General features: G+C 34.5%; 1 protein-coding gene and 1 long non-coding RNA gene across 4 annotated transcripts in view; one reads left to right on the top strand and one right to left on the bottom strand.

Moving 5' to 3' along the window:
• LOC107067182 (uncharacterized) overlaps positions 1-14,494 on the top strand; it is a 108,209-nt gene that overhangs the window by 24,794 nt on the left and 68,921 nt on the right. The window lies entirely within an intron of this gene.
• LOC149031783 (uncharacterized) lies at positions 157-8,950 on the bottom strand. 2 transcript variants are annotated; one of them, XR_016177368.1, is made up of 3 exons: positions 8,567-8,950; positions 3,034-3,331; positions 157-711 (listed from the first exon to the last, which is right to left on the bottom strand). It is a non-coding gene; the product is annotated as an uncharacterized LOC149031783 (long non-coding RNA). The 2 variants fall into 2 exon arrangements; XR_016177367.1 differs by lacking the exon at positions 157-711 and adding an exon at positions 1,112-1,924 and having other exon boundaries at positions 8,567-8,946.

Genomic DNA, 14,494 nt, shown 5'->3' with positions numbered 1-14,494 from the left:
AATTGAATTGTAATACAATGCCATCTATTGAAAACTTACAGTACTTAAAGACCTACATAACCTTTAAATAATAAATAAAAAATAAAAATAATCGCGATAAAAACTATCCTACATCCTAAGTTGACAAAAATCACACAAATTACAAAAAAAAAAAACAAAAAATGTCATTAAGATCGGTTCATTAATTTCAAAGTTCATTGAAAACCAACAATGTGACACTGAATTCTTATATATAAAGAAGATATATGATCAAAATTATTGAATCATGATAATATCATCTCGGTCCGTTTTCTTTGATCGATGAGAGGTAAATCTGACAAATTTATATTGAGTACGCGTTTCTTGCCTTTCCATCAAGGTCACTCAATCTGCTTTTCCTACAACGTGTTCGTCGTGTTATGCATCCGAACGCAGAGAAACACGACTACGCGCGAGAGATAGGAGAGTTAGGGTTTGGTAGATGTGTGTGGGATGGAGTAGTGCGGTGAGTGTGAGGTTCCGTAACGACACTATTCGCTTCCCTACCATTAGTATTTGGCACCACGACACGGTAATGCAGCTGTACATCCCAGTCCGCAAATGGATCTTGACGAGTCTGGTACGAGGTTGCCGACTGATCAGTGTTAGGATCCGAGTTGTCTGTCTGTCTGTCTGCCTGCCTGCCTGCCTGGCTGGCTGGCTGGTTTGGATATGACCAGATATTTCCATCCACTGTTATATACATACGGGAAAACTCAACATTGACATCTAAGCTATCCCAAAGATTTCAATCATTTTTTTTTTCTTTTTTTTTTTTTTAAATCAAATGTATCCCTCTCAATACGAATCGTCTATGATAATTTGAAAATCATGTTCAATTTTGTTCATATATATATACATTTGGGAATACTCAACTTTAACATCTAACTATAAAAACCATTTCACACAATAATTTCAATCATTTTCTTTTTTTTTTTGTACTCGATACGAACCTTCATTGGATAATCATATTTTATCTTGCATTTATTACAATTATACTTGAAATTGTTTCACATTATATTAAGGTATTTTTTCAAAAATATTCGAGTATAATTTCAACAACGGAGTATACGCCATAATTAAATGTAATCAAGAAAATAATTTCAGGATGTAGAAAAAGTGATAAACCTAAATACATTATAATCGTAGGAACCATTATCTTTCTGTCGTGTACGTTTTAGTAACTACGTAGGGAAAAGATTAACGATTTTCAAAAAAAAAAATATAGGAAAAAAAGGAGGAAGCAAGGATAACGATCATTATGTAATAATGACCTATCTCCTCGAAAAAGGAAACGACTGTGTATACATACATAAGCTCTATAATATGTTTTAAACGTTAGTATATAAGTTTTCGAAACGACGATATTCTCTCTTTCTCTCATTCTCTCTTTCTCTCATTCTCTCTTTTCTTTCACTCTTTCATCATGCTCAAAGCCGTAATGACGATCATTTGTTATTCTCGGCCGTCTAGTTTCTGAAGTTGAACGTCTAAAAGTCGAACTTAGAAGCACATCTCGCCAGTCATTGCCAAACGAAAACACATGGGGAAACAGAGATAGAGAAAGAGAGTTAAAAAAACGATAGGGTAGTATAGGTGGAGGTGAAAGGGGGTTTAAAGAGAGAAAGAGAAAGAAAAGTGGTCTGTCTCTCCCTTGTTTAGCCCTTTTATTTTATTTCTTTTTTTTCTCTTTTTTTTCGAACACGTCAGCCCTTTTCGCGTTGGCGTTCATAGTGTTTTTTCTCTCTCTCTCTCTCTCTCTCTTTTTTTTCTTCTTTTTTTTTTATCTCTTTTGCCCTGTCGGTTACTCGCTACTAATTTCAATTAGTATAAAGAAATCGGGTAGGGTCGGTCGTTCAGCTTCGTGCTTACGCGCGCTTCCTTCTTCCTGCCTGTTTCAAGAGGGCTGGGGAAAAAGGTACTGTTGTTGTATAATTATGAAACATTTAACCCATTTCGTGTGTACTTTACATCAAAAAATAATTAGTCCCTATCCTTTTTTTAATTATCAACATGATTAATAGCAGTTAGAGGTATGACCGAGATAAATTAATATTTATTATACGTTTTATGGTTATACAAACGGGGTGGTAGAATAGAATAGCCGTCGTCTGTATTTGTCGATTGAATATGTCGGTTCGTTGTATCCAACTTATAACCGGATCTTTAATATATATATACATATACATATATATACATACATACATACATATATGTAATACATATAATATATTTTGTCGGATCTGTACGCGTTTCGTATACAATTTTATTAAATTTTTGTAGACACGAAATAAATTTGAACGACGAGTATATTTTTTTTTCTCTCTCTCTCTCTCTCTCTCTTTTTTTTTTTTTTTTGTCAAGTTCGCATTCACGTCTCTATTTGCATTTGCTATCACTAAAATACCCATTTTACATGGGAATCGTGCGTCAAATATTACCGAATACTACGGCCGTTGATATAATGACTCCTTTATTGCCGTTTAAAATTTAAAATAATTTTTAATCGACTATGTGCACGCCGCCCCGTCTCGCGTATCGTATACCCGAACCCTCCTCCCCCGTCCCTTTCCACCCCATGACAGCTAGCTACGATGGAAATCCAGTCGGAATATTCATATTCGATATTATCTTTCGTCATATTTAATCTACGCCCGGGATGTATCCTTTGTTCACAAAACACAATGCACAGTAATAAAAGTACCGAAGAATAATGAAGGTTAATTATTGTCGGATAATTAATCAATCTAAACTCACGTTTTTTATTTTATTTTATTTTATTTTATTTTTTTTATTTCTTCTCGAACGTTTTTTTCATTTACGAAATGTAATGTGAACGAAATTGTATTTCTTTATTTTCTTTTATTTTTTTGTATTTTCTATTTTCTTTTATTATCCTTTTTTTTTTAAATACATAAAATTATTTATACGTGATGTAAAACTTCAGTGTATATGTGTATGTGTGTGTGTGTGTATGCAACGTTTCCGCTTTATATACAAAAACGTGGAACTTACTAGTGGCCCGATGGCATAGACGGCTCTTTCTCTCTCTCTCTCTCTTGGTGAGAGTCCCATTGTAAAAGAAGAACGAAGCTTTGTTGGTTTTCCATCGTAGAGGAGAGGTATGGGTCTGGGACTTGCGGCCCCTCGCTCAGAGATCCATTCAAGTGCACCCAAGTGGAAGTTCTCTCTTCCTTTCCATCAAGAAATCTCCTTTCTTTTCCCTCGCTTGGTTTCCTATTCCACTTCTCCACCCCTCATCCCTTTTCCCCTCTACTCTATCCAAAGTCCCATTCCATTGGATAATCCGATCCTTTAACAGACCCACGCAGTTAAACCTCTCTCGTTTTACAAATTCTTCGAACCTTTTATATATATATATATATATTTCATATTTTTTCCTCTAACGTTATATATTATAAACATGTGTGGTTATTTTGTATTTTCATATATATATATATATATATATATTTTACATTATATTTTTTAACAATTTTGTAATGTAACTGATTTACAAATTTTAATTACCCTAGTAGCACAAAATATTGAATACATGTGTATTTAATATTAAAAAAACATTAAATATCTCTTTTTCATTTTAAACACCCATGTATTCAATATTTTGTGCTACTAAAGTATTCTTTATAAAATGTATATTAATTTTGTTAGATCCTTGATTTTAAAATTAATAACAATTTGGAGTAATACTTGTAACCAGTTAATTGAGATCAAGGAGTATACTAATCGTATTAAAACAATATATTTACGTTACATTTGATTATAATTAAATTCAATATTATTAATAGCACTATAGATACTCTCTCTCTCTCTCTCTCTCTCTCTCTCTCTCTCTCTCTTTTACTACACGATCTAAATATACACAACGTTCAAAGAGATCTCTAATTACATGTAATTGGGTTAATAGTTTTTAAACCGTTTGTTTCTTGATTAGAAAATGATACAAAAAAAAAAAAAAAAAAACAACTGCACTGATGTAAAACAAGTTGTAGTCGCCTTGAAATGACAAGCTCCCTAATCGAGGATAAGTAAATAGAAAAAAAACAGTGAGTTGATAGAGTAATAGGAAAAGAAGGTACACGAACAGTGTACTTGGTTTTAGGTCGCTACTTCCAAACGTCGACGTTCATTTGACGTGAAAGTATTCGGTAAGGTGAGGGCACGAAGGAGGATGTCTGAAAGTCAAAGTGGCTGGAGGTCGTGCTTCGACTAATCTCAGATCAAGATAGCAGTGCAACTTGTAATCGCGCATTATACCACCACTTCCACCACCAACCGATAAACGCGGGCCCCAACCATCTAGCACACTGCATGTTGTTGTGAACCATCGAGCCCTCCTAAGATCCATTCCCGATAACTTCGAAAATGTTCTAACATCGGGAAGCATTGCCACGATTATTCCGCCATTTCGAAATTCCAAACTATCTGATGCTATTTCCTTAAACCATTCGATACTCTTTCTTTACATTGATCGTTCATTTGAATCGTAGTAAAATGTTTGAAATTTATTTACATTTATCATATGAATTTTATCGAACCGACTAATACATAAAAATGAAAAATCGTATCAAATCAATATCTCTTATTCGAGCAAAAAAAAAAAAAAAGAAAGAAAACTACAACAGTATATTCGTATTTTTATTCAAACTGGTCTCTCTTTGTAAACTTTAACATTATCCTAACGTCGTGAGGTATACACTCGCTCGTTTTCATTCTTTTGTGATTTATCGATGTAAAGATCAAAAAAGGGAGGTAGGGAACGGTCAAGGAGGTTTCTTGATGTAGGTAATGTCAAGATAGAGAACGCTCGGCACTCTCTTGTTAAATCAAGCACGCTTTAAAGGGAAATCCTGTAAGTAAGAGAAGAGAAGAAAAGAAAAAAAGAAAAGAAAAGAAAAGAAAAAGAAAAAAACGGAAACCACATCGTATCTAACGCAAAATCACTTTTATTCAATAATATATTTTTTTCTATTCCTTTATTTCATTTGCACGTATAATAATTCTAACACACAGTTAGTTTCAAATTCTATCCACCATTACGAATAATACAAAAAGTATTATTAAATTTATCCAAAAAAAGAAAAAAAAGAAACAACATTAAATAAATAAAATTTCAATGAAATTACATGAATAAAAGGTTACAAAAGAAATTTGTCCAAGTTTTATTAATGTTAGAATCATAAAATTATTTCTATCAGTTTTCACGAGTGAGATCAATGAATATCTCCATCGTATTTCTTTCAGTTAACGGTCAGGTCCCTGTCCCCCCCTCGTCCTCCCCTTCCCTCTTGCACACACACACACACACCTTAAACGTTAACTACCACCACCTTTACCACCTATTTTAACTTGTCGTTGTTAATTCCACGTCAGAGTGTGTGTGCCATGGGGACTATTACTTACACTTTATACGCACATTTAAGCACCTACACATGAACCGATTTCATATATACACATATATGAAAAGAGAGAGAGAGAGAGAGAGAGAGAGAGAGAGAAAGAGAGAGGGAGAAAGAACGTATATACTAATCCACACGTAGGTGAGCCGGACACGCCAGATGTGGCGCGCCCACGCGGTGAAAGTCGCGGTAATTGATTCCGTGCTCTTAAGACATCTCACGAAGATCCTGTACCAAGATTAAAACGCGACGAGAGAGTTAACTCTCGGGGAACGGCGTATTCCGGTTGAATATAGAAAATAATTCACTATACATACGATTCTAAAATAGGATTCGAAAGATTTCTTTTCTTCTTTTCTTTTTTTTTTTTACCATCCTCGACCTTAACGGGAAAATATCCCCAACTCTCACCTCACCCCTCTCTCCTCCCACTTATACCCCTTCGAACATTTTTTGTTTTTTGTATCGCTAATTAGGATACGTGTTTCTTCTAGATAATGTCAAGTTGTTTTTTTTTCTCAAGGATAATATACAGGTTTAAAAATGATCATTTATTTTATATTGGGTCACTCGCGTGTTGGACGAGATTGATTGATTGATTTCATTTTTCTTTTTCTTTTGCATCTGAAACGTTTTATGTGTTTTATAATAATGTAATTGTATTAAATTAATATTTACAATTAGAAATCATAGGTAGAGGTATTGATTAGTGTCAATTTCGTTTTGCATCGTTCAAATTTGATATACAAGTTTTGTATATTGCAATATGGTTGATAAACGAATAGTTTCCTTGTTTGTGTATTCTCATTGTTAAGAACAAAATTAAAAAAAAAAAAAAAAAAAAAAAACTAAAAGTTGCTTGTCGAACAAGATCGATAAATTATTAAAACAAAACATTCTCTAAGGTAGAAGTCGAAGGTATGTATACATATATATATATAGTTAGAGAAGGTAGATAAGGCAACGAGAGATACAGGCGCATTCACCTGCTCCTTTTTCTTCTTCTTCTTCTTCTTCTTCTTCTTCCTCTTCTTCTTCTTCTTCCTCTTCTTACTCTTTTTCTTTTCCTTTTTTTGTTTCCTTTTTATTCTTCCTCTTCGTGACGTGGTCTTGAAGTATATTTACTTAGGTCTCGTTGTGCATCGTTGCTTAATGAAGAAGAATAACCAAGCCGTCGCGTTCTGAAAGCTGGTTTAAGGTGGTTTAAAGGGATACGAGAAGGATGATGCTTGAAGTTCCTCAAATGACTCTCGGAAATTCTTACCAACATTTTCAAACTTTATTTTATAACTCTATTTTATCATTTTTCTCTCTTTCTCTCTCTCTCTCTCTCTCTCTCTCTCTCTCTCTCTCTCTTTGTCTATCGTTTAACAATTTGATTAAAATATTAATCATTTTCTTTGTTTTTTTTTTTTTTTTTTTACTTCTTTACGTATAAATGAATATTTTGTCGAAAGAATAGCACGACGTTGAATATATTTTCGTTGCAACTTACGTCATAAATTTGCAATATGTAATATAAACCTTTACTTTTAAAAGCACCCGTTTGGGTATACAAGTTTTCATACATTACAAATATATGTTACGGTCATTCTACAGAATGCCCAACGGATTTCTGTCAATCTATAAAATATTCTACAATTGGTTGTCTTTAGAATACCAGGATTATTCCTTATTACCTAGGAAAGAGATTTTTAAATTTTCATCGCGCGTTTGTTTTCACGCGTAGACAAAAAACATTAATATTTAATTGATCTCCAATAAAATAGTATATTTGTAGAAAATAATATAATCGATAATAAAAGAGATTTTCTCTCTCTCTCTCTCTCTCTCTCTGACACTCACTCTATCTCTGTTCCCTATTGGATATAGTTCATTGCTGAGGCTCATTATCCCACCGATAGAGAAGGATTATCGATTTCCCGCGCACGTCCGCCCGATCTTTCCCCGATGGACAGTAAGCTCGATCGTTTAACGCACCTCGTTAACCGCGTGCGTAATGATCATTCGGTTATAGGCATCGCTCGGTAATTGAATAACGATCCGTGCGCGCGCGCGCGCGTGCACGCGAGAAACAGAGAGATAGAGAGAGAGAGAGAGAATACACTAACGCACACTCCACTAAACGTACGGGTATATACGATTTAGACGTGTAGCCAGTGCGACATCATCGTTGTTCGTCGATGACGATGACATTCGTTCAACGTAATCGGTCATTATGCAGGATGACATGCGTTTTGCGTGAGATCGAGACGCGTTTCAGTTACCAATACACGCATGCACACACATACATTCATACTATATATATATATATATAACGTTCATTATAGCACATTTATAACGTGGCATTCGCAAGGAAGGAATAGCAGGTGGCGCTGCCGTCGAAGAAGTGTCATGGCGCTTGTTACTCATTCTTTTGTTTTTCTTTCACTTCGATCGAAAAATCACTCGATACTTTATGTTATTCTAAGATTTTTGGTATTTTTTACGAAAAAAAAAAAAAAAACAAAAGAAATCTTTTTCCTTATCTGGACTTTAACTTTTCATATATTTTTATTTTTTTATTTTTTTTTTTTATTTTATCCAAGTTATTTGAAATAAAATAGAGAAGAACGGAATTATTTCATATGAGAAAAAAACGAACGTTGTATAGAAATAAACTTATACGGGAAATCGATGAAAAATACCGTGAATTTATTGGACTTTTTATTAAAAGCCGTCATATACTTATATATATATACATACAATATTATATATATATTATAATAGAATTGTACTCTAGAGAGTCTCTGTTTCGATATCGAGTAAGAAGAAAGTGTCCATCCAATCTTTCCAATACTTATTACGTAGACCGTTTCTCTTTAGACGACTCGATCAATAACCATCACTTTCATTCATACGTCTCCGTTGATGCGAAAGCGTAGGGAAAGAAAAAGAAAAAAAGGAAGATGGGTGTAGGAGGAGGAGGGGTGGAAAAACAAAGTTAGAAAAAAATACAAAAAATAAAATATTTACCGTAACGAAGGAACAAACGAGCGAATGAACGAACAAGCAACAACGACGGAACGACGACGTCGGGAACGAAACGAAACGAAACGAAACGAAACGAAACGAAACGAAACGAAATTTACATTCACCGTCTAGCAGCGCCGAGACGTCGATCGATAGCAGTCGTCCTGGGCACCGGTTACATAATCCAACCGAACCACAGTAGTATCCATTAATTAATTGGCATTATGTGCAAGATAGTATGGCGTCTCCCCTTCGTCTCCGATGCCAACTCCTTTCTAGCCTTCCACACTTCGACCCAGCAGCAGTAGCAGCAGCAACAGCAGCACCCACCACTACCATTACCAACACTAATACCAATACCAATTTTGTATCACACTACCATGTCGAGCAAGCTACATACCCTCCTCGTCTGTATGCCCTCCACCCCCAACCCTTTCTCCCGTTTCCCCTTCTTCCCACTCTTCAGCTTTCCTTCCATCTCTCTTTCTCTCTCTCTCTCTCTCTCTGTCTATCTCTCTCCCCCTCACTCTTAGTCATACTCTCCCTCTCCCTGACGTCCATTAGAATATTAATGCGAATTGATGCACACGTGTCATTACCGTAATGAGTTGGTTGGTGCTGTCCATGGGTGTACAAAGTGTCGTCTGAAAAGCAATCACGAAATTGCGGGTGTCTCTCTCTCTCTCTCTCTCTTTCTCTTTCTCTTTCTCTTTCTCTTTCTCTTTCTCTACTCGTCCTCTTTCCCGCTATTACTCTCTCTCTACACTTTCCCCCTCCTCCCACCAAACTCCTATTCCTCCACGCTTTTCCTCTTCATCCTATGAATTTAAGTACCCGAGCGTAGCGTAACGGCGTAACTACGTTGCTCTTGTGGCCAGATATCTGCTGTCTGGGATGGGACATAGACAGAGAAATATCCTATGGAAGAGAAGAGCTTTGGAAGAAATAATTTATTTTATTAGTCCGAGACCTTAAATGTAAAATCGCATCTCATTTTCAACGTTTAAAGAGTCAAGTAGAGTCAATTTTAATTAACAGTTAAATTAATAAGATGTTATTACTTTAATCAAATCGCGATAGTAAATATTAGCTAAATAATATTCCAACGGATAATTTTATTAAATAGGACAAAATAAATAACAATTTTATACGTTGAAATGTATATATGATAGAATTGGTTTCCTTCGAGCCTCCTGTAAAAATACCCTCAATGTTTTTCATCTTCGTAAGATTTTTGAATCCGAGTTATTGGTAGCTGACCATAAACACCGAATAATCTTATTGTTGTCTGTCATGTTGAAAAGAGTAGCTCAGTTGGATACCTTTCCAAGTAGGAAAGGTGTTCTTTTAAATGGTAGTAAAAAAAAGAAAAAGAAAAAGAAAAGGAAAAGGGTGAAACATAATGGGCAACAAAGATGGCAAGGTTACATTCCGTTAAAGAAATACAAAGAAAGGTGTAAGACGGTATCGACGAGTAGATTAGTTCCCAGAAAGGTATCTTGTTTTTGCTACCAACTCGATATATACCCTTTTGAATTGTTACCTGATTTTTCTCTTCGTCTTCGGGTTTTACGCGATCAAGCACGAAACATGGTTTTCTTGTCGACAGATTTATGAGAAGAAGAGTTAGTTGCAGAGGAACCTTTGGGTCACTGAATGACTTGTCCCTTCATTAAAACAGAACTTCTTTTTATTCTTCTTTCTGTTTAAATGAAAATAATGTTGTTTTTTATTATTATTATTATTATTATTTCCTTTTCTTTTTTTTTTTTTATTATTCATCTTTGCCCCATCTGGAGAAATAATCACAGTTATATTTCGTATTAATTTTCACTAGAAAACACGACAAAGCAATAGCAATTATATATAATACCAAATTTAGTAATTGTATGCTTAAGACATTGACTACACAGCACAATTGTCCTATTACACATTTCTAAATAGTTTCATCCAAATATTGTCTCTCATTTACTCTTTCTCTCTGTTTCTCTCTCTCTCTTGCTCTTCGTTGACAATAACTCGATATTCAAACAAAACTAATGCCATGACCTGCAATACTTCTAATGAAAATTATTACATGCATAATTTTGATGTATAGTCAAACGTTAAAATAATAACAATAATAACAATAATAATAATAATAATAATAATAATAGCTCATTAAACGAATCTCAATTGATATACATATAGTTGTAATCGTATATTAAGTGCAAATGATGTAATAAGAAAATGAAATGATGACGAGCTGTTAGCGAAATATTGAGAGAGAAAGAATAAAAACAAAAGAGACAAAAAAAACGAAATAAATGTTAAGCAAAGATGTTTTTTTTTTTCTTTCTTTTTCTCCAATGAGCGTTGTGTTCATAGTCATCTTCTAAAGAGAAGAAGAAGAAGAAGAAGAAGAAGAAGAAGAAGAAGAAACGAATGGAAGCTTTAAGCGATCGTTAGGGAGTAAACGCTAGATGGTTATACGATCGTATCGGCAGCTAATGGACGTACAATTAACGTGCCGCGCATCTGCGATTGGATCCCCGTCAAACGGCGATAAATTAAGTTAATTAGCTCGTTACACGTATCACCCTGTGGCATTGGACGCGCGTAGTTTGACGAATGTGACGCTTGTTAACCGTTCACCATGACTTTCTCTCTTTCTCTCATTCTATTTCTTGTTTCAATCCTCCTGAATCTTTCTGTATACTTTCTGTATCGTTTGTGTCTTTTCTTTTTATTTTTCTTTTTTTTTTTTATTCGATTCGAACGTTTTTCTTTCTCAAGGAGAGAGAGAGAGAGAGAAAGAGAGATCGAAAAGATTCTTGATTAGTCTTTACTCCCTTATTCTCCCCCTCACTGTCCCCTCTCCCTCCACCACCCCACCCCACCCCACCTTTTCCGATTTCACCTTCGATTCTGTTTCTCCTTGATATGTGTGCTTTTTCTTTTCAATATATCGAACTTACTTATCCGTATGTTATTTTTAACAATATTGCCTGAAGTAATTAAAATCCTTTTTTTTTGTTTTCTTCAAATTCGCCAAATTAAATCGGCTTTTGATTTTGTGAAAGGAGTAATACGAGTAAGATCATTATTTTTCTTATTTGATCGTTTTTATCGTTGTTAACAAATCTGAGAAAATTATCAAATAGTTAATTATCATTGAATACATGTAATAATGAACAATTTGAATTTGCCATTTTGACCGAACGTCGATATAAACTTAACGAAAATTTAAATGATAAAAAGACAAATAATCGATAACGCGTTTCTAAACAGTGCAACAAGTTTACTCGTAAATACAAAATCGAGCACGTAAACAACGTATATGTATAACAAGCGATATAATAAATACAAAATACGAGTATTCCAATTGGTCAACAATAAAACGAAAGTTGTCGAGTTTCAAGTATCCATTTTTTCTCTGTTACAAATTAAATTCATATATATATATATATATATTTTTTTATACAGAGGCCACGGATATATAACAATAAACAATACTTATACACTTTTTAATATACATAAAGTAACTCCTACCAATTTATTTACTTTCTCTCTCTGTCTCTCTCTCACTCTCTCTCTTGTTTTAGGTTATAAAAATATAGATACAAATAATTGCAATATTATATACTGAAGAGTAAAAAAAAAAAAAAGACAAATAAAACATACGTATTCCCAACAAAATATACAATCCACATATAAGAGAAAGAGAGATAGAGAGAGATAGAGTGAAAGAAAAAGAGAAAGAAAGAAATAAAAAGAGAGAGAGAGAGAGAGAGAGAGAGTGAGGAAATAAAAACAAAAAGAAAGACGAATAGCTGCTGTACAGAGGATAAGTAAAAGGATAAAAATGTCGGAAGGTGCTCGAAAGTTTGAAGGTAATCTGACCGGAAGCGAGAGAAGGTAGCGGCAATCCGACCGGGTACTGTGTTTTTATCGCGATATTTTTTTATTTCTGTTTTCCTATTTTTCTATTTTTTTTTTCCTCGCAGTACTACTACCTCTTTTATTTTGCTTCTTCGTTTTCACTCGATTGTACGAGGCCGTGGAAACGAGCCCCTTTCATCCCCTGTTCCGCACTCAAGTTGGAAATTGTTCTCTCTCTTTCTCTTTCTTTTTCTCTCTCTCTCTCTCTCTCTCTTTCTTGTGGTTCTCTACCGTACCCCAGTCCTTAGCGGCACTCAAACTAATAAGCTCTCTGGATTAATTAAAATTTTGGCCAGTCTTTGGCCCCGACGAGTCGTCCACGCGTCCAAGAGAGAAGACGAGAGAGAAAATACTGTAGTACTAGTGAAAAGAGAGAGAGAGAGAGAGAAAGAGAGAGAAACCGAGACTCTTTGTGCGTACACACAAACAAGAATGGCCCGCTTTTCCTGCAGTTTTGTTTGTCAATTCGGACTAATTACGGCCTCGTAACGGCGATGTGCACTGTGCCGACGAGCGCCGTCGCAAATGTAAAGGCCTTGGCGTTTTCAAAGTTAAAATCATTACGTTTTCCTATGTTTCATGAAACGAGATGAGAAGGAGTAGGGGTATGCTCTGGTTACACGATTGCTGATTAAATTTAATTAACGATTTCGTTCTCTTATATACAATTTTGTGTTTGATTTTCTAATATAAATCGTCATATATTTTATCATTTTTTTAAAAGAGGAAAGATTTAATATGTAAAGAAATATATATATGTAAAATATTTCTTTCATCAAATTTTAAAGATTTTGTAATTATTAGACAAATTTTTATTTTATTTTACGACGAAAGTTTTTTTTCCTAGATCGAAATTTTATTGATTGTGTATATATTCAATCTTCCGATAATTTGCGTATTATATCTTTTTCGAATAAACATAATCAATATATTTTGTTGTGTTCATCATTGTTATTTTAAACAAATTTTAAATGTAACTTTTTTAATTTCTTTCGCGATGGAAAATAAACGCTCATTAATTTTTGTTTTTAATACTTTATTATCGAATAATAATAACTTATAATATAATTAACGTTATTTCTTTCTAAAATATTATTCTTTTAATGTTTACAGAAAAGTACATACAATAAGCATATGTTCATCGATGAAGATTAGCGTCGTTTTTCCCAAGGGGAAGGGTGAGGCGGAGAGGGAGGGGGATGGGAAGGGGGGTTACACATCATCCTGAAAACGTATTTCTTCGTGATGCCATCGCGCGATGACAAATCCGCACAATTAACGTCGCCGTCGTACAATACAACAACCGAGTTCTACCACCGACATTCGAAGCTCTTTTTCGTTCCAGTTCCGTCGTTCAAGGGGGAGAGTAGTTCGAAATCCCCACCCCTCGTTCCCCTCCTCACCCATCGAAGTTCCCCAGCGCGCACCCCGTTTTTCCACGAACACTCCGTACAACAATTCAATCCGGGGTTGCATCGCAGCTGTCGTTACTAATGCGCACCATTATTTCCTGTTTCGTAAGCGTACCTACGTTCTCGCGAGATCTCAATATATTGCACATACGCGTGCGTAGATATTTTTATCCAAATAGGGAAAAACCGGGAAGGGTGGAAGGAGGAGGAGGAGGTGGAGGAGGTGGAAGAGGGTAGGTGGAATTGCAAGGAAGAAAAATAATGTTGATTTTTCAACGTTACAAAACGATTTACTCCAAATTATTGTAAATTAGATTGAAGAAAATGTATTTGTGGTCCGTTTATTATTATTATTATTATTATTATTATTACTAAATCGTTTTAATCTTTTACATTTATGCGTTATTCGTATTTGTTAGGAAAAAAACATTTTAATTTTATTTCTTTTTTAAATCCTTCGCAACTTACTTGATAATTCGCAAAACAAAAAAAGGGACAACATTTGACACAAATAATAATAAGAACAAGCTATTTAATAATTGGACGTTTCATCGAAATAATCTCGTGTCATTAGTAGAATTGTATCACCCTATATTTTTCTTTCATTCAGGGAGTGGGGAGGGGGGTGGGGACAGGGAGTAAAGAACCCTAGTTAAATTATATTTTAGTCACTTTTTCCTAACACCCTTCTTTTGTATTAATACATTTATATAC

Source organism: Polistes dominula, unplaced genomic scaffold (genome assembly GCF_049000335.1).
Source record: "Polistes dominula isolate Pdom_NZ unplaced genomic scaffold, Pdom_raw_medaka contig_16, whole genome shotgun sequence".
Lineage (NCBI taxonomy): Eukaryota > Metazoa > Arthropoda > Insecta > Hymenoptera > Vespidae > Polistes > Polistes dominula.
This window is presented reverse-complemented; position numbering and strand designations above follow the sequence as displayed.